The sequence below is a fragment of the Impatiens glandulifera genome, chromosome 4, assembly GCF_907164915.1.
Source record: "Impatiens glandulifera chromosome 4, dImpGla2.1, whole genome shotgun sequence".
In the NCBI taxonomy this organism is placed as follows: Eukaryota; Viridiplantae; Streptophyta; class Magnoliopsida; order Ericales; family Balsaminaceae; genus Impatiens; species Impatiens glandulifera.
The window spans coordinates 24347620-24371845 of record NC_061865.1 but is presented as its reverse complement, the minus strand read 5'-3'; the positions used below and the strand labels follow the sequence as shown (position 1 = coordinate 24371845).

The 24226-nt window shown below is 31.4% G+C and overlaps 1 long non-coding RNA gene and 1 pseudogene across 1 annotated transcript; both read left to right on the top strand.

The window, feature by feature from the left end:
* Window positions 1-706: 706 nt before the first annotated feature.
* LOC124936611 lies at window positions 707-3227 on the top strand (annotated as a pseudogene).
* A 15195-nt stretch (window positions 3228-18422) lies between these two features.
* LOC124937039 lies at window positions 18423-19246 on the top strand. Its single transcript, XR_007099213.1, has 2 exons — window positions 18423-18757; window positions 18840-19246. It is a non-coding gene; the product is annotated as an uncharacterized LOC124937039 (long non-coding RNA).
* The last annotated feature ends 4980 nt before the right edge of the window (window positions 19247-24226 follow it).

Below are 24226 nucleotides of genomic sequence, written 5' to 3'. Positions count from 1 at the left end.
GGATTTGAATTTAACACAATGCAAAACTTTGATTGAATAATACGAGTGGGTAATTTTATTTTATTTAAGATAAAATGTGTAATAATAAAACATTGAATTTATTTTTGTAAGAAAAATTGTTTAATAAAAATCTCGACAAAGATTTTCGTCACGAGCACTTCTATAATTAGGTAATGAAAACATTGAAGTTTGGTTGAACAAATTTAACCTTTACGAATAATTAATATTTTTTTAATTAAACTTCCATCTACTCCTCAGATTTCCTTGATAGATCAACTCGTCAAGTCGAAGAGTTCATACAAACTAGTGATTCGTCGTGTATGGTTATTTTGTCTCTATTTTGAACCATGAGACTGAGTTACAAAAATGTTCATCTATTTCTTATGAGAGATTTCTTTTGGACAGAGTGGTTTTATATTTTTGTTAAAATTTGTAATACTGTTATATTGTTTAGTTTTCTCGATTTAATTTTTAGTTATGCGCTGTATTATTATAATAATTTTACTCAACATGGAAACATCTAAGATTATACACAAATGGTACCAAATAATTGAAGCACGATTATTAAAAAAAGATTATTGTAAATTTAAAATAAGTTTTTTAATAGTGATAAAATTTTAATTGTGACAACAAAAATATATGTTATAAGAACAAATTATATGGATGTAAATAAATCAAATTTTCTTCATTTCTATCTAACAAAAAAAAATGGAAGATCTCTCTACTTCTTCTTCTTCTTCTTCCCTCACGTTAAGCCGATATGTTTATATAATGCATTCTTACGGATATGCTTTCTGTAAAGATGGAAATGTATGATTTCTATTCAGGTTAGGGCAAGGATTGAAGTGGCCGTACTCAATTTCCTGAAGATATTGAGTTCTCCGACTTCTGCAATCTCAGATCTTCCTCTGGTACCAATTTGTCTCTTCCGTTATTCTGTTTGAGTTCTAGGTTATGTATTCTAAGTTTGAATGGAAGCAGATAAGTCGGAGATCAAGCAATAGCCGAGTGAGTCGCCCTTTGTTGACTGGCCTCGATACCTCGTGGATTTTCCTCTCGGATTCTTTATGCACCAGGTCTTTGATGAGGGAGAATGCTGCTAACTCCTTCATCAGAGGTATCAAATTAAGAAACACATCAGACTGCTAATTTGCTTTACAAGATACTTGCAAATACTCATTTGTCTTTCTCCACTTCCCATCCGGTAGTCTAGTCTGGAAGATGATGGAGACGTGTTATCAAATATTGATTCTCGAGAAGAGAGTCACTCAGAGAGAACTGTTTTACAAGCTGATTAGCAATTCTCCTGAATACTTCCCATCTCAGTTGGAAGTTAACAGGACTATTCAAGGCCATGTAATTCCCCTCTCTTTCATTCTGTTAATGATCCAATGTATATGGTGATTGATTGTGTTGGTTGAGGCATACTAAAGTTAAAAAGCTAAACAGATTTGGTGTCATTGCTCCAATGTACCCGTTACAGTCTTGGAATCATGGCATCTTCCAGAGGGGCAGTTTCTGGGCGTCTATCTCTTCAGGCATTCATTCCATTACTACGAACTTAGATACTCATAATTGTTCAACTGAATGTTTTACTATCTTTCTGCAACTAGGAGCCAAATCAAGAGGTTGTGGAATGTGCTGCATGTGGATCATCAGGTTATGCTATTACAGGAGACTTGGCTTTGTTAGACAAATTGGTTGCAAAAACCGATGCTCGCTACATCATTGTGGTGGAGAAGGTAAGTAAACAAACATATTGATTCCATATTTCATTTATGTACTCAAAATGGTTTAATTGTTATATATATATAGTAATCCCCCACAGTTCAATGGATTCCTTAGCACGCCATATTCCAGAGGCTAGTTGAAGACTGTGTTTTTAATCAGATACCAAGCATCCTCATCACAGGCAAAGGCTACCCAGACATTGCTACAAGGTAATAGTAATAATATCCAATGGATTGTATTTCATACTTATTATGCTGATTAAAGAGAAATATTATATATTTCAGTTGAGTTCAAATTAGCTGAATTTGTATGCTGTTAGTTCTTCTATATGCAATTTGATCATTGAATAATACTTTATTCAACTTGCACTAACACATTGATGATTAAGGGACATAAAATAACAGTGCGATTCAAGACAAAATATTACAGGCAAAAATGAGACAGAAGTGATAAGTTAATGAACAAAAATGAGATTAATTTGCTTCAAAATGAAATAAGTTAATGGTAAATGATTTGATTTTTTCCTTTATATGAATGTAAATTTGCATAATTTGATATCGTTTGGGGGCACATAGGTTGTTTTTTCTTCATTAAATTCTTTTATCAATTGGGCTGTGTTCATTCCTGCTTGAAGGAAATGATTTTAGAAGGGCTTGAGCGAAAGTGAAGATATGGTTGATTTATTATGACTTGTGTATTTTCTTTTTAACTTGGTATTTGTGGATGTACTAACATTGAATTATTTAGATAATTGTTCTATTAAAATCTATAGAATGGGCTACTCCGAGTAAAAGCATTGTTGACCAAATTTAACTAAATATATTTTATGTCATTATTTTCTGTATTTTCTACCGTTTTATAAGTTTGTGTAAATTTATAGTTTTTATTGTCAAATATAGATTCTTCCTGCACCGTTTGAGCCGTGCTTATCCAGAGTTGCCTATTCTTGGCCTGGTTGACTGGTAGGACATTATATAATACTGAGTTCGTTGTCACATAAATTCCATACATTTATATTTGTATGTTGATATTCAAGGAATCCAGCAGGACTGGCAGTTTTATGTACATTCAAATATGGAAGCATTGGAATGGGACTGGATCGAGGCATATAAATATGGTGCATTCTTTAGTTCTTTTGATGTTTAAAGTTGAATAAAATTGGACTAACTATCTTTATGGCAGCTTGCAATGTTAAATGGCTAGGAATTCGAAGAGATGATTTGGAACTCATACCGGAACAATCTTTCATTCCTCTCAAACCACGGGACCTTCAAATAGCGAAAAGCTTGTTGTCCTTGGGGATTTTACAGGTTTAAAATTGAATGCCAAATTTTAGTTTGTCGGGCTTAATATAAACAGGTTATTGATGAGAAGTTAGTTAACTAATTGTAGGAGAAGTATAGAGAAGAAGTTGAAATGATGGTTGAGAGGGGTCAAAGAGCAGAGATTGAAGCTCTCTATTTCCATGGATTTGATTTCTTGGGTAAGTACTTGGCAAAGAAAATTGCCTTTTATTAAAGGCTTGTTTTGGGTTGTTAATTTGCATAGTTAACCCATTAGGATAACTTAAATTGTCAAAGTAGTAGCTTAAAATGTTATAGATTTAATTGACTTATGGATTCGATTTTCACTTTAAATATTGTGGAGGGGACATTTTTCAAATCAATAAAATGAAATAATAATATAAATGGAATATGTTTAAAATAAAATTATTAATTACCTCAATTGACATATATTAGAGAAGTTTGAATTCTATTAAAAATCCTTTATATTAATAATTTATATGGTATGAATTAGGGTGGGGAAGAGGTTTGATTTAGCCGTTTATATCTCAAAAAATTCATTCCAACAGTTAGAGTTGGTTTTTTTAATTTTTTATTCGTTTGTTGACGATTATAAGATTGGTTTAGTTGGTTTATGAGATTTTGAAGGTCGATTTTGATAGTGGAAGAATTAACAAATATATATATATATATATATATATATATATATATATATATATATATATATATAATATAATAAACTAACAAATGGAAAAAAATTAATTTAGAAATATTTTTGTAATTAAAATTCTTATAAATTATGTAATAAAACGACGATTTAATTTTAAAAAAAAAAATTGTTAGAATATTAATAATTCAATAAGTTTAAAAAAAATTAAATATATGCTTGTTAAAATTCACACTCTTAACAAAAAAAGATCATTTTTATCGTTACTATTATGGTAGAAAGAGATATAAAAAAAATTATATTCAAATACGTATATAAATTGTCCGTTGGTCAATTAATTTGTCGGTTTTTTATTATCTAATTGTCAACTAAACTAGTTAAGGGTCGGTACAGAAAATTATGAACGAACTTATGAGGACGATTACTTACCCCTAATATGAAGGGTCTATATAGTATTGATATGGTATAAACTATAGAATATAAAATATATGTAAGTTTTTTTTGGATAAATAATTAATTCTTATTCAAACAAGTAGTTACATATAAAATATTAATTTGTAAAAAAAAATTGAAGGCTAAATAGTATAACAAATTTATAAAAATTAAAATTTCAATAGAAAAAATTCAAACATGTCTTGAATTTTATATAAGATCTTGTTTTAGTTTAATAACTAAGTAAAACAAGCTGAGCAAACCAACCATACAAACCAATCATACAAAAAGTCAAATTATTTTTTCAATTTACAATTATTAGGCATCAAACGTTCTATTATAAACTAAGAGTATTATTCTTATTATAAAAATTAAAATATCATACTTAACCAAAATATTACATCAATTTATATTTAAATAATGAATAAAAAAATATACCGAATTTTTTTTTTATCTAAGCACGAACAAAATAAATTGTCACTTATCCCCTCTTCTAGCCTAACGACAATAACAGGTGGATATTAACCCTAAGGTTTTGAGTTAAGTCCGTGGGCTAAATACTTAATCCGTTTCACATTTTTTTTCAAAAAAAAATAAAAAAACTTGTCTCTCATCTTATGTTTATATAAAATATAAGAATATAATATAAAGATAAAAAAAATAAGTATTCTTTAATTATTTCAATTAAAGTGATAATATTAACTTTTATTTTATTTAACTTTTTTTTATCATTATTATTTTCATTTTTTTAATAATATATTATCATTATTTAATGAGACTTTTATATTTTATATTATCTTTTAAAATATTAATTGATTATATACAAATAAATGTATACTTTTATCTAACTATGTGATTATTTTATTTTGTTATTAAATAGTATTATTAATACAGTTAAATTAATAAAAAAATATATATAATACGTACAATTCTACTAACAGAAACTAATTAAATAATATTTAAATTTAAATCGCAACTAATTAATAATTATACATATAACCAAATTAAAAAAATATTTTATAGCTCTTAACATAATTTTGGTCGTTAATTTTAAACTATTTAAAGCATAGTTTTGAAACCCGATATGGCTCGGCCCTTCTGTCAAACCGGCAAACCTGATTAACCGGTCCTCAAATTAGATGGGTTGATGAAAAAAATAAGAAATGCAATTAACTCAGTTAAATTCGTTCAATTCGCCGGTTGGACCGGAAATCTGGCCGCCCGAATTAACCTAGCGTGTTTATCCTATTTTTTTTATAAAAAATCATTTCTTTTCTTTCTTACTTATCACTCTCGATTCCCCTCTACCCGTTTTTTGGTTCCCATTGGATTTACCTATTTCTAGATTCATGTGGGTAGATTACAAATTTTTAGTTCTAGACACTGAGAATGACAAACTATTGTATTCACCTTAAGCTCCTCCTCCTATTTGAACTATCTAATTATGTTTTTACCCGACTAATAAAACAATTTAAGGTGACATTATAAGTAGAGTAAAGGGTCAATCCATGGTGGGGCGGGCCTACCCATCAAAACCCATCGTTTGATGGGTCGACGATGGGACGGCCACCATCCTGGCGGTCTAAAAATTCCTAAACCAACCTAAGGTGTTGCGAGTTAGGCAGGCCAGCCCGCGGTTTGTTTCACTACAAATAAAAATAAATAAAAATCATTAATAGTTCTAGAAAATAAAAGTTCAAGAACATGATCAAATAGTCATAATACACACCAAACAAGAGTCTTGATCAAGAATCATTTGTCCTACGTCGCGAAACTTCAATTTGTTGCAAATTTTAACATGACGCCGCAATGTAGAAGTCCCGTAATGTTTACCCCCACATTTATACTGTTTTTTTGCATCCATTACAATCAACTTTTTCAATATTATCAATACCCTTCATTTTCTTAAAATACATCCTAATATCACAATATTCCCTAGACTTTTTAGATGACCCTTCATCATGCTTAACACTTTCAAATTCATCAACATTCAAATTAATATCTTAATTTTGAGAGGAGTCCATTTCGAAAATGAATCTGTTATTTAACCGAATATTAAGTTTCAGACTTTTAGTGTGAAACTTCTGGAACTGGAACCAAGTTTGAATCCACAAACCTTGAAGGCGAGAACGAATAGAAGAAAGACGGAACAAATAAGTAGCCGACTGTTGCAGTGCTGCCTAGGAGAAAAAAAAAACTAGGGTTATGCGGTATATGCATATAAGGCTATAAATCATATTAGATTTTTTTGTCAACCTACGGGCCAACCCAAGCCCGACCCGCCTAGGCCCGCGACCCGAGTGGGATTTCCGTGTATGACCACTTCCAAATGGGTTGCTAATATTTTAACCCAATCCGTCTAAATTATTTGGCGGGGAGGGCCAACCCAACATGCCTAACCCAAATTGACGACTCTAATTGTAAGTCATAACTTAAATTTAGTTTCTTCTCCAGATAAGCATAGTTATCTAAAAATCGGAGGTTATAGTTTGATTTGAAACATTGTCCCTCGCATAATCCATTTAAGTTTTTTTATTTTAACTTCTTTTATATTATTGTCATTATATTTTGTCAAAATTTGGCTTATTTTTGAGGTTCATACTTCATATAATTTTTTTTGGGAAAATGACATAATGTCATTTAATTAAAAAGCCCCAATAAAGGGAAAAAACATACATGAGTTCATGAATTAGAGAAAAAAAACAATTGCTCTAATTTAAAAAAACCAGAATTACAAACTAAATGAATAAACACAAACAAAACATTCAAACAAATGAATTACAATTTTTCAAACAAACAATAATAAGTTTATAATCTCACTTTGAAGTTTCTAGATCGAGTGACTTCATTATAATTAATGCCCCAATTTTGACATAAACACCAATTTTACTCGCTTTTGGGAATTCGTCTCCAAGTACGAACAAGGGAATTTTCATCAAACTTAATGCTCTTCCAAACGTCATCAACACTACATCTCACCCTCGTGAAGACTCTTGAGTTTCTTTCCATCCAAACATGGTAAACTATAGAAGTAAAACCACATTTAAATATATTTGAATGAAATAGATTACCTTTAGCTTTTAAAAGGGCCACCTCCTTGATATCAATCCAATCCGAGGGGACAAAAGCTAACTCCATAACTTTTGTAAACAACCTCCATAACTCGAATGTAAATGGACATCTGCCAAATAAATTATTCATCGTCTCTTCATTTTCATCACAAAGTAGGCATTTAGAGTCCGAAATATCCATAAAATGCTTAAGACGATTCCTAATTGAAAGTCTCTTTCTAAACAACAACCACAACACGAATTGATGTCTCAGAATGATTTTGGAGGACCATACAACACGAGACCAGCCCACATCGTTTCCCCTCTCGCGAATAGACTCCCAAGCTAGGTTAGAATTGAACTTTCCATCTCTTTCCACTTTCCAAACACGTGAGTCGATAGTTTCATTAAAGTGCATCATTTGTATGAAGTTGAGAATACTTACACATTCTGGAATATGCCTCAGAAGTGCATTCCATTCTCCATCCCAAATTTCACGAACCGAGGAATTAAGACATCCCTTCGTATATGCACCCCACCAAATTCCGCCTTAAGAACTATATGAGGTTCATACTTCATATAGTTAATGACAGTAATTTGATATTATTTTGAGGTTCATACTTCATATAATGATTATTAGGTCTATGGATCATCTTTTTATGTTTTTTATGTGTAGTTTGATTATGGATTCTATTGGAGAAACACCAAGATGCAACACCAAATTCTTCAAGTGTACAATCTCCAAATTCTGTAAGAGGAAAATTTAATCATGCATGGCTCATTGTAGAGAGGACTATGTAAATAACAAGAATAAAAAGAGATTTATTTGTCTCTATTACAAAACATTAATAAAGGGTAGAGGTATTCATCAGTTTAAACAATATTTCGCATGTGTCAAAGGAGAGATTGTCGTTTGTACTAAAGTGCACAAGGGAGATATGGAATGCAAAATTTTTTAGAAGTTAAAAAGAAAATAATTATACACGAAACAAGTGAGCACCAGAGACAAATTTGAGAGATGAAGAGAATGAAATGTATATGCAAATTGGAGTAGAAAAAATTGACATTATAAATAATATTTTGAATTTTGATCTCTATTTTGACTATTATTGTATAAACAATTTAATGAATTTATACTATTTTTGTATTATTTTATTATTATATAAAACTCACTATTTGAACCGTTGATCCACTGTTAAACCAATAACTTAGTGACCCAGTTCTTTCACCGGGTTAATGATCTGGTCAGATTTTATAACTATGATTGAAAGGTTATTAAGAAAATAATCGATTTAAATTTGTATTATTATGTTGGGGTGATCAGTTGTCCCATTGACTGTTCCTCTTCTGTCCCATTTGAGAAAGTTAGTTTAAAAAATATAATTTTATAGTTTAAAAATATAATTTTATAGTTTAAAAAATATTTATCTTTATTATATTTTTCCAGTCCATGAGATAATTGATCCCTCCCATTATTTTAATACATGATATCAACTTTGACAACAATTTTATTGTTCATGATTTCATATCTAATTTGTTATCTATTAATAAAATGTTAAATTAATTATTTAAAATATAGCTGAAGCCTGCCCGAGACCAAAGCTCGATGGCCCAATACAAGCATGCAGGAAAGATTATGGGTCAAATTAAATACAAAACCAAGAAGCGGATGACTGAATTGAGCAGAAGAAATAATGGGGCCGAAGAAAGAAAGAGGACATGAAAACACAAGACACAAAACAAAACGAAGCTAAATTTCTCTTTTCTTCGCCATTTTCGCGAACAGAAGTTTAGGATTAGAACGGGTTATTAAGCCGCATAATTAATAAAAAATCGGGCGCACCCCTATTCAGCTACTATAGTCCATTATCAAGATCTCCCTTAGATGAAAATCTGAGTATCAGATGAAAATCGAGCAATACTCGATGGGTATTAAGTACTTGTCCCCTAGTCGGATCTTAGAAATTACTACTTGTCTCCGATCCAAAGGATATTCAAAACAAAATTACAACTAATTAAGATTTTAGACATTCACATAACTATTTTTATATTTAAACTAGAAATGATGTGAGCCGCCACAAGACAACAATAATAAAAAGGAGGAACTAGGAAGATCCCCGTGTGATGCACACGGATAATAATATATTGTTATAACATCCCACGCTCATCAAATTTGGTATTGAAATTAACATATAAAGTATTATTAGTCTAGTTGGTTAAAGAGTTTTACTTATTTTATTAGGTTGTGAGTTCAAAACATACCTATAGAATTTTTTATTTTATTTTTAACCGTTTTAATTTATGGCGGGTCAACCCAGAATGCGACCCAAAAATCCATTACTCTCACATATATATCCAAATTAACCACAGCTCTCGACCCGGCAATCTGAACACTGTCAAAATTAAGCATCATTTTATATATATAAATTAGTTAGTTAAAAATGTCCCGCGTTCATCAAATCTAGTGTTGAATTTAACATATAAAATGTTATTAGCCTAGCTGGTTAAAAAGTTGTACTTGTTTGGTTAGGTTGCAAGTTCGAAACATATCTATAGCATTTTTAATTTTATTTTTAACCGTTTTAAGTTTATAGGCGGTTCAACACAGAATCTGAACGAAATATCTATTTACTCTCACATATATATCCAAATTAACCACAGCTCTCGACCCGGTAATCCAGACACTTTCAAAATTAAGCATCATTTTAAATATATAGATTAGTTAGTTAAAAATGTCTCGCGTTCATCAAATTTAGTGTTGAATTTAAAATAAAAATGGTTATTAGCCTAGTTGGTTAAAGAGTTGTATTTGTTTTGTTAGGTTGCGAGTTCGAAATATACATATAGTATTTTTAATTTTATTTTTAACCGTTTTAAATTTATGGGAGGGTCAACCTAGAATCCGACCCAAATATCCATTTACTCTCACATATATATCCAAATTAACCACAACTTTCGACCCAGCAATCTGGACACTTTCAAAAAAAAGCATCATTATATATATATATATAGATTAGTTAGTTAAAAATGTATCGCGTTCATAAAATTTAGTGTTGAATTTAAAACATAAAGTGTCATTAGTCTAGTTGTTTAAAGAGTTGTGCTTGTATTGTTAAGTTGCGAGTTCGAAATATACCTATAGCATTTTTAATTTTATTTTTAACCGTTTTAAGTTTATGAGCGGGTCAACTCAGAATCCGAATAAAATATCCATTTACTCTCACATATATATCCAAATTAACCACAACTCTCAACACGACAATCCAAACATTTTCAAAATTAAGTATCATTATATATATATATATATGTTAGTTAGTTAAAAATGTCTAGCGTTAATCAAATTTAGTGTTGAATTTAAAATGTAAATTGTAATTAGCCTAGTTGGTTAAAGAGTTCTACTTGTTTTTATTAGGTTGCGAGTTCGAAACATACCTATAACATTTTTAATTTTATTTTTAACCGTTTTAAGTTTATGAACGGGTCAACCTAGAATCCGACCCAAATATCCAAATTAATCACAGCTCTCGACCATCAATCCGGACACTTTCAAAATTAAGCATCATTATATATATATATATATAGATTAGTTAGTTGAAAATTTCTCGCGTTCATAAAATTTAGTATTGAATTTAAAATATTAAGTGTTATTATCATAGTTGGTTAAAGACTTGTACTTGTTTTGTTAGGTTGCGGGTTTGAAACATATCTATAGCATTTTAAATATTATTGTTGGGTCAAATTATTTTGACTAAGTGTTGAAATAATTTACCCTCTAATATTTTGATGATAAAATAACTTATGAGTGTTGATACAGGTGTATTGAGACAATACGTTATTAGACTTGGATCTAATGAGGGTTATTAGACCGATTTTGATTTTCATTTGCATAAAATTAGACGCACAATCTAACTCATCGGAGTTAGACGTGCAGTCTAATAGACGTGTAAATTAGACGCAAGTCTAATGAATACACGGAATTAGACGTAAGTCTAATAGAATTAGACGTACAGTCTAACTCATCGGAGTTAGACGTGTAGTCTAATAGATGTAAAGAATTAGACGCAAGTCTAATGAATACACGGAATTAGACGTAAGTCTAATAAAATTAGACATACAGTCTAACTCATCGGAGTTAGACGTGTAGTCTAATAGATGTAAAGAATTAGATGCAAGTCTAATGAATACACGGAATTAGACGTGAGTCTAATAGAATTAGACGTACAGTCTAACTCATCGGAGTTAGACGTGTAGTCTAATAGATGTAAAGAATTAGACGGATGGTCTAATGAATACACGGAATTAGATGTAAGTCTAATATATTCGGAGTTAGACGTGTAGTCTAATATATTTGTAATTATACGGGCAGTCTAATTGATGCGGAATTAGACGTGTGGTCTAATTAATGAAAGTTAGACGTGAGTCTAACTCCTTCAGACAAGTCTGAGGTAGAACCGGAATTAGACGTGCAGTCTAACTCGGTGGAGTTAGACGTGCCGGTCTAATGGTTATTGAATAATTAGACGTGAGTCTAATTAGTGAAAGTTAGACGTGAGTCTAACTCCTTCAGACAAGTCTGAGATAGAACCGGAATTAGACGTGCAGTCTAACTTAGTGGAATTAGACGTGCCGGTCTAATTGTTGTTGAATAATTAGACGTGAGTCTAACTCCTTCAAACAAGTCTGAGGTAGAACCGGAATTAGACGTGCAGTCTAACTCAGTAGAGTTAGACGTGCCGGTCTAATGGTTATTGAATAATTAGACGTGAGTCTAACTCCTTCAGACAAGTCTGAGGTAGAACCGGAATTAAACGTGCAGTCTAACTTAGTGGAGTTAGACGTGCCGGTCTAATGCTTATTGAATAATTAGACGTGAGTCTAATTACTGAAAGTTATGCGTGAGTCTAACTCCTTCAGACAAGTCTAAGGTAGAACCGGAATTAGACGTGCAGGTCTAATGGTTATTGAATAATTAGACGTGAGTCTAATTAGTGAAAGTTAGACGTGAGTCTAACTCCTTTAGACAAGTCTGAGGTAGAACCGGAATTAGACGTGCAGTCTAACTCAGTGGAGTTAGACGTGCAGTTTAACTCAGTGGAGTTAGACGTGCGGTCTAATGGTTATTGAAGAATTAGACGTGAGTCTAATTAGTGAAAGTTAGACGTGAGTCTAACTCCTTTAGACAAGTCTGAGGTAGAACCGAAATTAGACGTGTAGTCTAACTCAGTGGAGTTAGACGTGTCGGTCTAATGGTTATTGAATAATTAGACGTGAATCCTAATTAGTGAAAGTTAGACGTGAGTCTAACTCCTTCAGACAAGTCTGAGGTAGGACCGGAATTAGACGTGCAGTCTAACTCAGTGGAGTTAGACGTGCTAGTCTAATGGTTATTGTAATTAGACGCAAGTCTAATTCTATTAGACCAGGTGGTCAAATAGACGTTTTTCTGTTAGAAGAAGATGACTTATTTCATTAGACTGATTTTCACAATCCGTCTAACTGAAATACGTCTAATGCTCAGTTTAAGCAGTACGCTTGAATCTAGCATTTCTCCTAGCCACGTGCTATAGCTGTACCTTACTCCTGCTCCACTTTCTAGGGAAGATAAGTACAACAGCTATATGCATCCAATCTAGCTCCTGCTCAGTATTTAACCAATCCTAAGGACAACGGACGAAGCACCTTGAACTTTTGCCTTACACAACAAACAAGCAATCTGATTTTGCAGAGAGAGAAACTACTCAATCATCTTGCTTACTGAATTCAAATTGTGAAGCTTCTTTTTGATTGTACTGTGTGTGAATCGAGAGAGAGAGTTAGAATCAAAACACCTTTAGCTGAGTGATATTCTTCATCTTGTAATTGAACAGAAAGTGTTCTGTTCAATAGTGAGCTAAGTGTGTGTGTAAACTGTATTTGATTCTTATCATCTTATAGTGAATCCTTCCGGTGGTTGGAAGAAGGGTGACGTAGGAGAGTTTCTCCGAACATCCATAAACAAACTGTTGTGCTCTTCATTTCTGTCATCTTTTTATATTTCATCTTGTGCTTCAAACCCAAGTAAACAATTCCGCCTTGAATCCGTTTCAAGTGTTTACTCAAGTTTGTGTAGAATAGAAAACGAATTAAATCCCTAACAAGATTTCTTTCAAACTGTTTTTTTCATAAGCCTTCATCCTTAGCCAGACCCCAGTCTCTATCGATAAAACCGATCCTATCAATTATTTTTATCCGTTATAAATTTATGGGCGGATCAACCCAAAATCCGACCCAAATATCCAATTACTCTCACATATATATATCCAAATTAAGCACAACTCTCGACCCGACAATCCGGACACTTTCAAAATTAATCATCATTATATATATATATATATATATATAAATTAGTTAGTTAAAAATGTCTCGCATTCATTAAATTTAGTGTTGAATTTAAAATATAAACTGTTATTAGCCTAGTTGGTTAAATAGTTGTATTTGTTTTGTTAGGTTGCGAGTTCGAAACATACTTATAGCATTTTTTATTTTATTTTTAACCATTATAATTTTATGGGCGGGTCAACCCAAAATTCGACCCAAATTTCCATTTACTTTCACATATTTATCCAAATTAACCACAACCCTCGACCTGGCAATTCGGACACTTTCAAAATTAAGCATCATTATATACATATATATTAGTTAGTAAAAAATGTCTCGCGTTCATCAAATTTAGTGTTGAATTTAAATAATAAAATGTTATTAGCCTAGTTGGTTAAAGATTTGTACTTGTTTTGTTAGGTTGCGAGTTCGAAACATACCTATAACATTTTTTATTTTATTTTTAACCGTTTTAAGTTATATATATATATATATATATATATATATATATATATATATATATATATATATATATATATATATATATATATATATATATATATATATATATATATATATATATATATATATATATATATATATATATATATATATATATATATATATATATATATAAATTAACCACAACTCTCGACCCGACAATTCAGACACTTTCAAAATTAAGCATCATTATATATATATATATATATATTAGTTAGTTAAAAATTTCTCGCGTTCATCAAATTTAGTGTTGAATTTAAATTATAAATTGTTATTAACCTAGTTGGTTAAAGAGTTGTATTTGTTTTGTTAGTTTGCGAGTTCGAAACATACCTTTAGCATTTTTAATTATATTTTTAACCGTTTTAAGTTTATAGGCGGTTCAACACAGAATCTGAACGAAATATCTATTTACTCTCACATATATATCCAAATTAACCACAGCTCTCGACCCGGTAATCCAGACACTTTCAAAATTAAGCATCATTATAAATATATAGATTAGTTAGTTAAAAATGTCTCGCGTTCATCAAATTTAGTGTTGAATTTAAAATAAAAATGGTTATTAGCCTAGTTGGTTAAAGAGTTGTATTTGTTTTGTTAGGTTGCGAGTTCGAAATATACATATAGTATTTTTAATTTTATTTTTAACCGTTTTAAATTTATGGGAGGGTCAACCTAGAATCCGACCCAAATATCCATTTACTCTCACATATATATCCAAATTAACCACAGATCTCGATCCGGCAATTCAGACACTTACAAAATTAAGCATTATTATATATATATATATATATATGTATATTAGTTAGTTAAAAATGTCTCCCGTTCATCAAATTTAGTGTTGAATTTAAAATATAAAATGTTATTAGTCTAGTTAGTTAAAGAATTGTATTTGTTTTGTTAGGTTGCGAGTTCGAAACATATCTATAGCATTTTTTATTTTATTTTTAACCGTTTTAAGTTTATAGGCTAGTCAACCCAGAATTCGACCCGAATATCCATTTACTCTCACATATATATCCAAATTAACCACAACTCTCGACCCGGCAATCCGGACACTTTAAAAATTAAGTATCATTATATATATATATATATAGATTTGTTAGTAAAAAATGTCTCGCGTTCATAAAATTTAATGTTGAATTTAAAATATTAAGTGTTATTATCCTAGTTTATTAATATTTATACTTGTTTTGTTAGGTTGCGAGTTGAAACATACCTATAACATTTTTAATTTTATTTTTAACCGTTTTAAGTTTATGACGGGTCAACCCAGAATCCGACCCAAATATCCAATTACTCTCACATATATATCCAAATTAACCACAGCTCTCGACCCGGCAATCCGGACACTTTCAAAATTAATCATCATTATATATATATATAGATTAGTTAGTTAAAAATGTCTCGCGTTCATTAAATTTAGTGTTGAATTTAAAATATAAACTGTTATTAGCCTAGTTGGTTAAAGAGTTATATTTGTTTTGTTAGGTTGCGAGTACGAAACATACCTATAACATTTTTAATTTTATTTTTAACCGTTATAAGTTTATGGGCGGTCAACCCAAAATCCGACCTAAATTTCCATTTACTTTCACATATATATCCAAATTAAGCATCATTATATACATATATATTAGTTAGTTAAAAATGTATTGCGTTCATCAAATTTAGTGTTGAATTTAAAAACATTAAATTTTATTAGCCTAGCTGGTTACAGATTTGTACTTGTTCTGTTAGGTTGCGAGTTTGAATCATACCTATATTTTTTTTTAATCGTTTTAAGTTTGGCTGTGTAGGTTTTTTTTCCATGGAATACGCGCTTGGTTCTGTGAAAGAGTTTAGAATTGAGCCGTACAATTATTTCAATGCGGCCCCACTTTTCCCTGATATAGCTGATCTCTTTGCTCACAAAGAATCATTAAAAGCAATATGCTTATCCTCATCAAAATATATATTATTTCGTTATAGGATTAATCATCAGCAATAAACTTCCAAGTCAGTACAATTAGGTTATCCATTGAACCTAGTTCTTCGGATCTCTAGTCTACATAAGTTGTGTTTTTCTTCATACCAGCTTATAGTAGGCTCATATCTTAAAAGTCTCTTAAACTAACTCTCTATTTAACAATTTGGTTAGTGGATTCACAATTTTATCTTTGATTAACATAGTCAAATGTGATAACTATATTAGAGTATATTATTTAATGATATTATGTCTAAGACATGTATGTCAAGACTTGTCATTGACTCTAAACTTGTACCATTTCAAATTATTTTCACAATAATTAAAAACTTTCTTTTAGACAATCTTGAAATATCTTCTAATAAGCATAGTTATTCATATATACTTATCATTTAAATATTCTTTTGTGAAAAATATTGTTTACTTGGCTAACTAGTAACAAAATATATTTGTACTATTATGTCTTCGTGTAAACGATTACATATTAAAAAAAATCTATTTTTTGACATATGTCAAAAATTTATGAATATAGAGTATATTATTTAATCTATCAATCATAATTTCGTTAGAAGATTTTCACTTATATAGTTGCACATTCAAGTTTGAACATATTCTTGTAGACGCAAAGTCTTTCATGACACCTCGTTTAGTACATTTTACATCTTTAGTGGATTTAATTATTTTTATTATAATTTCCTACGATAAAAAATATTGTATAAAGACATATAATGAAATAACTATTTTATTGTAGTTATGATATACACAATTGTCACATTTATTGATTTTTTTATGTAAACATTGTTATAATTAGTCCTACAAAATTTTACAAGTCAAATTTTCTTTATTAATTTATTTCATAAATCTATTTTGAAGATATTTATTCTTCAGATTATTAGGAAAATAATATTAAAGAAAACGCGTTTCTTAATTTTAAACCCTAAAAAAATCAAATTGAGCACCAACTAAGCAAATATAAATAAGACATTTTCTTGTTATGTTAAGTTGCGCAATTTATTTTTTTGTAGAGAACATATTTCTCTATCAATATATTATTCTTTTGTTTATTATAATATATACAATAATACTTTGTGTTATTATCAATAAAAACATTTGTCCCACATTGGTGTTAGTACCTTTTAAAACACACATTTATATGAATTAAATCCAAAAAAAATTTAATCCAAAGATTGCCACACAAAATATGGCCTACAAGGAAAAAAAAAAAGAAAAAAAAGATGTATAAATATATGTAACTTAAAGTTTACTGACATTCTCGTATTTTTCCCTTTTGTATTTATCGAATTCTAAGGTACATTACGGGATTGTCAAAATTTTGAATGTATTTATAGTTTTTTTTTAATTTGTTGTTAATTTTTTTATATGCGACTATTATTCAAACAAAATTTGAAGAAATTTATGTTTATGTGATACTTATAATTTTCATTTTTTGGACATTAAATTATTTTATTTATTTATTGAATACAATCAATTTGACACAAATTTTACAATATAATTTAGGCAATTTATTTTGTATATATTAATAGTAAGTATTTTAACAAAATACTACATCAATTATAAAGATTATATTTATATATATTTTTTTGTTTTATTATACGATTAAGTTTAATATTGATAAATTATTTTTTTTGGTTATTATAAGATTGTGTTTAATATTGACTAATTAAAAAACTCAGAGATACAATTATAAAATTTTAAAACTTTAGGATAAAATTATATATTTTATACTTATGATTTATATATAAAAAGGACACATGCCCAAATGTTAGCTTCACAGTCATTCTATCCTAATTATCTTTCTTTTTCGTCCTTCGCCTTCTTATAATAGTTTCCCATCTCAAATCAATGAACCAGCTCCGATCTCAAGCCGTCTTCTTCTTCTAATCATGTCGTCTTCCTCTCCTAGTCATGTAGTAGTCTCTGATCTTTTAATTTATTATAGATTACACTTTACTACACTTAGAAACAATTTCAATGATAAAAGGTTTCGATTTCGGTGTTGAAATCGTAAATATTTATTTTATATATTAGAGAAATGTTTTTTTGAACTAAATGAATAATTTCAATTTGAAAATAATTTCAATTTGAAAATAATTTCGTTGTTTTATTTTGTTAGACAAACCCAATATAACAAATATTTGTATATCCTGTTTATTATAAGTTGGAGGTGAATGTTAATTCACTAACAAATAATTGATTAAATTTTAAAATCTAAATTTATCTAGGACTTCAATATAATTTATACCTACCTAATTGCCCTAAACACAACACAACTGGGCCGAACGACCGGGCCCATAAGAAATGTCGGAATTTAACCTAGGAACATTTTCTCTAGCTAGCCGCGGCGGCTTCACTTCAAAATCTATAAATAGATTGTTATCACAAGTAATAGAACACAAGTAATTGATAGATGTTACAGAAGATTAAGATTATCAATGGAATTTTGATTGGAAGATGAAAGGTGAGAATCTTTTCTTTGAAAAGTTTTTTGTATACGGATTAGAAATCTTGAATTTTAATCTAACTTTTTTTTCTCTATCTATCTTATTCTCATCTATCTTATTCTCAGACTGAGTTCCGATTAGAAGATGAAAGGTGAGAAAATGATCATTGAAAAGGGTTTTCAATTCAGATGCTCAAGGACGAGAGTGATACCAGAATACGACCACTTCATGCCTACGATGGCGTATATAGAACTTGAAAAACTAGTGCTAATTAAGGAGGAGAAGAAACCGTCCTGGAATGCATGGTGAGAATTCCTAATTAAGTGCTGTTTACGATTCAAATGTTTTATAATTTGTTTCTTGATTTGTGTTTTTCTTATGATCCAGATGCTGAGGTGATTGCTTTGTTACCTGACGTTGAGTTCCAAGAGACGACGTTGAATAGGGGAGAGGACGTGAGGGAAAAGTCTACATTTGTCCTGAGCGCAGTTGCAAACATCACGACCCGAAACAAGCTTTGGGCGATATCACAGCAATACGCAGAAAACACGGCCTAGAGAAGAATTGGAAGTGTCCAAAATGCCTCAAGAAATACGCAGTAGAGGCAGAGACAGAGACCGACGCAAAAGAACACCTCTTTGTGGGTGAGAGAGGAATAAAAAGATGTGTAAATTATAGGGTATAAAATTAGGGTTTTCATTGGTGTTATTTTTTATTTCCAACTAATTATGTGTTTGGTTTGGTTGTGATTTTGAACATTAATGAAACCTTGATTTGTAGTTTGTTTCCCTTTACAGAATGATACAGTACTCTTATTAATGCAATAAGTTTTAAGTTAAATTTATCTACAGTAATGATAACATACTTAATAAGATTAAGTCAAATTTAATATTAAGTAAACAACATTTAAGAAAAATAAAAAAATGTAAATCAAAATTATTTATAACAATAATTAGATCAAAATATGAATTCACTAAGACCATAGACAAATAGGGCTAGGGCCAGCAATTTTTGACACGACAAGAATACACGACTCGGGCCGAATACGAAAAAATCAGGTTAGAGTCAGGTATCTTTTTGTTCGGGTCAAAATCAGGTCGACCTGTTTAATCTAATTAATAAAATGTCAAAATCGGGTCGACCTGACATGACCCAAAATAGACCTGATAACCCGTTTACAAGTTTCTTTTGTTGAGTTTTGTGTTATTTTTTTTACCCACTCGCTCATTTTCTTTTGTAAAATTTTGTATAAGTGAATTTGTGATTTAACTTTATTTTTATTTTGTATTGATGTCATTTTAATTTGAAATAGTGAGATATAAATTAATTACATCGAGTTTAGTTCGAGTTGGGTTAGGTAAATCGGGTCAAACGGGTCAGAATTATGTCAAACATAAATAAACAGGTTAAGTTTAGGTTAGAGATTTTTTACCCGAAATATTAAATATGTCAAATTTAGGTTAGAATAGTTGAACTCATTAACCTGTCAACCCAAACTCCCACAAGTAGCTCTATATAAGTGGTCTAAAAATAACAAAATTTTTATTTAATATTTAAAACAAATTTAGTATAAAGATGACTCATTTAACAAAATTAATCTTTTATAAATTTATATATTTATTAATTTAATATTATTATCTTTCTCTCTCCTTATTTTTATTAAATAATTAATCAATTTCTCATTTTACTTTTTTCTTTATTAATTAATTAATTTTGTTATTTATTTATAAATTTATATATTTATTAATTAAATATTTTTTTATTCTCTTTCCTTTTTTTTATTAAATAATTAATTAATTTTTCATTCTACTTTTTTCTTTATTAATTAATTTGTTGGGTCAAATTATTTTGACTAAGTGTTAAAATAATTTACCCCTGATATTTTGATGATGAAATAATTTATAAGTTTCAATACAGGTGTATTGAGACAACATGTCTCTAGACTTGGATCTAATGAGGGCAATTAGACCGATCTTGATTTTTATTCGCATAGAATTAGACGCACAGTCTAACTCATCGGAGTTAGACGTGTAGTCTAATAGACGTGTAAATTAGACGTAAGTCTAATGGAATTAGACGTATAGTCTAACTCATCGGAGTTAGACGTGTAAGTCTAATATATGTGTAAAGAATTAGACGGATGGTCTAATGAATGCACGGAATTAGACGTAAGTCTAATAGAATTAGACGCACAGTCTAACTCATCGGAGTTATACGTGTAAGTCTAATAGATGTGTAAAGAATTAGACGGATGGTCTAATGAATACACGGAATTAGACGTGAGTCTAATAGAATTAGACGTACAGTCTAACTCATCGGAGTTAGACGTGTAAGTCTAATAGATGTAAAGAATTAGACGGTTGGTCTAATGAATACACAGAATTAGACGTGAGTCTAATAGAATTAGACGTACAGTCTAACTCATCGGAGTTTGACGTGTAAGTCTAATAGATGTAAAGAATTAGACGGGTTGTCTAATTAGTGAAAGTTAGACGTGAGTCTAACTCCTTCAGATTAGTCTGAGGTAGAACCGGAATTAGACGTGGTAGTCTAACTCAGTGGAGTTAGACGTGTCGGTCTAATGGTTATAATAATTAGACGGGTTGTCTAATTAGTGAAAGTTAGACGTGAGTCTAACTCCTTCAGATTAGTCTGAGGTAGAACCGAAATTAGACGTGGTAGTCTAACTCATTGGAGTTAGACGTGCCGGTCTGATGGTTATAATAATTAGACGGGTTGTCTAATTAGTGAAAGTTAGACGTAAGTCTAACTCCTTTAGACTAGTCTGAGGTAGAATCGGAATTACACGTGGCAGTCTAACTCAGTGGATTTAGACGTACCCGTCTAATGGTTATGTAAATTAGACACGAGTCTAATTATATTAGACCAGGCGGTCTAATATACGTTTTTCATCAAAAGGAGTGGACTTATTTCACTAGACTAATTTTCTCAAATCCGTCTAACTAAAATACATCTAATGTTCTGTTCAAGCAGTACACTTGAATTTAGCATTTCTCTTACCCACGTGTTATAGTTGTACCCTACTCCTGCTCCACTTTCCAGTGAAGATTAGTACAACAGCTATATGCATTCAATCAAGGAATGCCACGTAAGAGAATTTACCTCACATTACCCGTTTTGCAGGTACATCCCTGATGGAATATTCGGCGCACTACCAGTTCGGTACGGCCACGATCCTTGTGCTCAGTACCTGCTGTGTACAATGGAGGCTTTCCAATGGAGGAGCGCCACGTTTCATTCTTGAAGATTCGATCGCTAGCCCCTGCTCAGTACTTAAGCAATCCTAAGGACAACGGACAATCTCCCTCAACCATTCTTACGAACAAGCATTCTGATTTTGCAGAGAGACTACTCAATCATCTTGCTTACTAAACTTATTCTGTGAAGCTTCTTTCTGAGTGTACTGTGTGTGAATCGAGAGAGAGAGCTAGAATCAAAACACCATTAGCTGAGTGATATTCTTCATCTTGTAATTGAACAGAAAGTGTTCTGTTCAATAGTGAGCTAAGTGTGTGTGCAAACTGTATTTGATTCTCATCATATTATAGTGAATCCTTCCGGTGGTTGGAAGAAGGGGTGACGTAGGAGAGTTTCTCCGAACATCCATAAACAAACTGCTGTGTTCTTCATTTCTATTATCTTTTCATATTTCATCTTGTGCTTCAAACCCAAGTAAACAATTCCGCCTTGAATCTGTTTCAAGTGTTTACACAAGTTTGCGTAGAATAGAAAGAGATATTAATCCCTAACAGGATTTCTATCAAACCGTTTTTCATAGGCCTTCATCATTAGCTAGACCCCCGTCTCTATTGATAAAGCCGATCCTATCAATTGGTATCAGAGCCCTGTTTCTATTCTCAAACCTTTCCTGAAAAATATCGAACATACCCAAAGATGCCAGTGCTACAGCCATTCCAACCTTCTCTCGTGAAAACTACATTGTTTGGAAGAAAAGAGTTCGTGCTTATCTCTCTTCTCTTCATGATGATATGTGGAGTGTTATCACAGAAGGTCCTATCAAGATTGATAAGGAGAAGGCCTACTAGACTGCTAATGAAAAGAGGTAGAATAACCTCAACAACATGGCTCTTGATGCTCTGTACAGATCTCTCGATGACAGTATGTTCAACTACATCATCGAATGTGACACTGCCAAAGAAGTCTGGGACAGACTCACTCAACTGTGTGAGGGCAACGAGAAAACCAAGGAAAACAAGATCATGGTTGCCACTCAACAGTTCGACAGCTTCAAAATACGTCCTGGTGAAACAATGAACGATTTCAACACCAGATTCAGCAAGATCGTCTCCTCTCTGTCCATCCTAGGCAAGACCTATAGCAACCGGGATCTTGCTATCAAGGTCATGCGTGAGACATAAAGACTATGGCGATGAGAGAATCCAAAGATCTGAACAAGATCTCTCTCTTTGATCTCTCCGCTAACCTCAAGGCCTATGAGTTCGAGCTGAACTGTAGGATGGAAGAAGATCAACCCTCGTCCGTTATTATTGCCAAAGCGTTGGTGACTGCTGAAGAGCCACCAACTACTCCGGATGTGAAGATGGCAGCTCAGCAGCTCAGCAGCGATGCCATGTCTCTCTTTGTGAAGAAGTTTGGTGACTTCATGAAGAAGAGCAACTCAAACTCAAACTCTTCAAATTCTAATGATAATAGAAAATCTAAAGCTAATGTAACTTGTTTTAACTGTGGTATTAAATGTCATTATGCATCGGAATGCCGGAAGCCAAAGCGTGAAGATTCCAAGGAAGATGGAAAAGAGCTGAAGGCTCTTATGGCCGGTGACGGAAAGAACAGAGGAAGCAGTCGTGGCTCGTACTTCTAATCTAGTGAAAGTGATGAAGAAGACATGGCTTGCTTCATGGCCAGAGAAGATGAGGAAGGAACTCAGGAAACTGATGTATTTGATTTCTCAACCGAAAGGTTTTCAAGGGAACAACTGGTAGCTGCACTAGATGACATGGTCATCGAGTACAGAAAGCTAGCAGAATCTCTAAATGAAACTAAATCTTCATCAGATTTAAATAAACCAAACCTGTCTAAAGAGGAAGAGTCACATGCTTTTGAAAAGAAGATTGAAGAAATCTCATCTGAAAATGAGATGCTCAAAGAACAGATTCAAACTCTTTCATCTGAAAACAAAAGGCTTAACTATGTTGTCTGTGCATGGACAAGGTCTGGTGATGCTGTCAAATATCAGATCAGCATGTTGAAACCTGCTGGATCTAGATCCGGATTGAGATTTGATAGCAATGATCCTAACCTGTCATGCAAAAAGTCAAAGCCAAATGACAAACTTAAGCCAATAAGTTTTGTCAAAGGAAGTATGACTGACATTGAATCTGATCTCATTCATGAAGAGTGGCTTTTAAAAATGAAATAGTCTATGTTCCACCAATTGTTAGCTGGCTTAAGAATAAGCTAGAAAAAGCTAATAAGTCTGGTAATTTAAAACCTGACTCTAAGTCAAGGAGTTTTAAAAGAAAACCTTCTTCAAAAGTCAAAGGATCAGTGGCTAGTAGGAAGTCATCTGCTAAGTCAAAATCTTATGCATTAATCACAACACAAAATGGGAAATCCATCAGAATAACTCAAATATGGATTTCTAAGGGACTAATTGATTGAGGACCCAATTGAGTGTGGGTACCAAGATTTGTAAATAGTTTATTTTGTAGGTGATGTAGGAGATAGCAGGAAGGAAGCTAGAAGAGTACTCCTCTGAGTACACAGCTTGG